The 3,078-nt window shown below is 40.3% G+C and overlaps 1 pseudogene; it reads right to left on the reverse strand.

The window, feature by feature from the left end:
* Positions 1-1,737: 1,737 nt before the first annotated feature.
* LOC122093078 lies at positions 1,738-2,878 on the reverse strand (annotated as a pseudogene).
* Between the last annotated feature and the right edge of the window lie 200 nt (positions 2,879-3,078).

The following is a 3,078-nucleotide window of genomic DNA, read 5'->3' on the forward strand; positions in this document are numbered from 1 at the left end:
GACCATCATCTCATTTCGATGGTGATAGTCGGACAATGTAGCAAAACTCTACTAGCCATGCATGTAGATTCTTTTGTCTATCCTATCTAACTGTCAAATGTGACTTTAAATACTAGGTAAATTAGGTTGTGTTTGGTATGTATTCCCATTCTCATTCTGAGAATGTGCATTTCCATTCTGAAAATACAGAATGTGTTCTTAACTGAGAATGAGAATATTGTTTGGATAAATGTTTGTTTAAAATGCATTTTTTATGTTAGAATGCTCAAATATTTTATCAAACACCTCATGTGCCACATTTCAGACAACATTACATCAATAACTCACAAAGAAAAATATAAAATTTTGAATGATTCCTTAGATAGTATTGCTTGAATCGATTCTCAAGTCCCAAGGGATGGTGAAAACCCTCCACCTTCACGTTCATTGGAGTTCTTTGGGAGAAACGGTTTTTAGAGAGAAAGAAAAGTAGTTTTTGGAGATTTGAAAGAATGAGACGTTATTCCTTAGGAGAAAATGTGTCTTTCATAAGATTAGTGGCTGATCTATTTTTATCACCTCGAGAGTTGGAGAATGTAGAATAAAGAATGGGAAAATATCACATTCCAAAATGGGCTACATTCTTGACCCTGTTCTAGAATTTTGATAATGGAATGCTTACCAAACAATGTTTTTAACAATCCATAATGTGTTTTTGGTTTAGAATGCATTCCAATAATGCATACCAAACACAACCTTAGTCTAGTGGTGGCAGCTTCAATTTGAAGAGTCGACGCTCAGAGGAGAATGTTGTGGAATTGAACCCTATCAAATGCATGTGTGGGTGGATGGATGTATATAAAAATAGGTGGCCATTAACCCTACTAGTACCACACCTTGTATGTATATGATATGTATATGACTTGGAGGTTGGACCTAAGGATTTAATAGTTTTCTACAACAGCGAATGTCTAAAAATACCTTTAACATTGTTCTCCATTCCAATCCAAACGCTAGAACCCCTAAGTGAAAATGACCTCTCTTCACCATGGCCATGGTTTTAGCTATTGGACATGGATCGGTCATATCGAGTGATCTATATTAATATTGGGTAATTCCGGTACCTAGTTGATCTTGTTTCAGCCATATGATGCGGGTTAGTGGTAAACTGGTTAAAATAAGCTAATTAATTTTTAAGGAAAATAAGAGGAAAAACTGTTTGTTACAAGTCAATCCATGCCAATACCCATTTCAATACCGTGCACTTGTGATTATGATTGCAGCAGAAGGAAATACAATGACTTGTAAAGCTTTCTATCATATACCAATGACTCTTTCCACATTTCGTAATCATGATAAGGAAAGCACTACATTTACATAGATCAAATTTTTTTGTGCCCATGATAAATAGATATGCATTTACCATGGGGACTTGAGGTGGTATTTTGGAAACATACTAAAGCCCATTTAAGGGTTTGAAAACCCTAGAATGATGGGTGAATAGGGGTGAAGAAAAACCTCATGTTGACTAACCCTACAACCTTAGGTGATTTCATTTACATTTTGGGTCCCTTTATTTAATAGCTTAAGTTTTTGAATTGAATAGTTAAACATAGGATTAAAGCCATAACACCCATTTACATTAATGATTCATCATTAAAGAGAAGCGTTAGGAATAATTTCAATTAATTAATTAAATAACCTCATATTACCAATTAAACTTTGAACCTATCTCAATTTCGTTGCTGAAAGTTTCATTTAGCATTGAAGAATGCTTGAAATGATCTCAACCATTGGTCGATGATTGAAGCATTCCAGTCCCTCAAGAGCCAACGATCTAAGCCTCTCCACCACTTCCTCTTCCTGTCCACCATTACCATCACCATCACCAACACCAACCGTTGATTTCACCGAAATCAACCCATATATCATCCCCACATACCGTCCAAATCGTCTCAGCCTTTCTGTCTCCTCTTTAGTAGCTCCCCCTAAGATGGCCCCACATGCAGCTCCACACGCGTAGAGTAATCCATCATCAGTATGATCACCGTCCGATGCTGATCCACTGCACCGCATCTGCAGGTACTGTCCCCTACCATTCCTTGTGCACCCATCGCACGTGTGATCTCACTGATCACACTCAAGATCGTTTCGGGTTGATCCGATGGCCTAGCCAACAATTCGTACCCGAAACTTAAGATACCATCACCCGTGAGGAGCTCGATGCCCGGAGGGGATGAGTGATGGTGGTCCCTACTAGTGGGCCCCATGGGCCGATCCGACAGTAGGAGACTCTGGTGCGCCAATGATGCGGCATTCATGAGGTGCAGCGCCGAGGCTGCAGGGATGGCTTGGGTTGAAATCGTCTACAATTCTGATTTCGTACAATTTCATGCAATACCACCTTCAGGGGTGATACGTGTATTGATACTAATACAATGGTCCAGATCTGGTACAACTAATAAAACATTAAATTAGTGAAGAGGCATTTAAATCAGATCTGGACCATTGCATTGGTATCAATACACATGTCACCCCTGAAGGTGGTATTTCACAGAATTGTACGAGATCGGAATTACAGACGATTTTTTTCCTGGATGGCTTTCTCTGGCTGGCCTCCGACGAGCTCGCAGGCGGTGATGTTGAGGGATGGAGCCATGGTTGTTGGGGTAAAGAAAACCAGGTAGTGCATGGCCTCGTACACTGAAAAGGGTGGGCGTACCTGGATGGCCTGCTTAAGGTGGGCTTCGATGTCGGCGGTAATGGAAGCCCAGTATTGCTGGTTCTGTGGCATAGCAACCTTCATGGGCTTATTATGATGGTGAGGCAGTGAAAGGTGAGAATCTCCTGTAGAAAGAGTGGTGATGAGATGCTTCAGAGGTGCTGCCGAGCCTTCCATAGCTTGGAAGAGTTGGTGAAGAGTAGGTGAAGGGGAAAGAGAGGAACCGAAAGTCAAAAAAAAAAAGACTAGAAAGTTGAAACTGAGATGAAAAGAGGAGAGTGGTTCTTCCTTACGTCCCTCATCCAAATCAAAAGGGTTAAAATCGTCTGCAATTTCGATCTGGTATAATTTCGTAAAATATCACCTTTAGGGAGTGA

Source organism: Macadamia integrifolia, chromosome 11 (assembly GCF_013358625.1).
Source record: "Macadamia integrifolia cultivar HAES 741 chromosome 11, SCU_Mint_v3, whole genome shotgun sequence".
In the NCBI taxonomy this organism is placed as follows: Eukaryota; Viridiplantae; Streptophyta; class Magnoliopsida; order Proteales; family Proteaceae; genus Macadamia; species Macadamia integrifolia.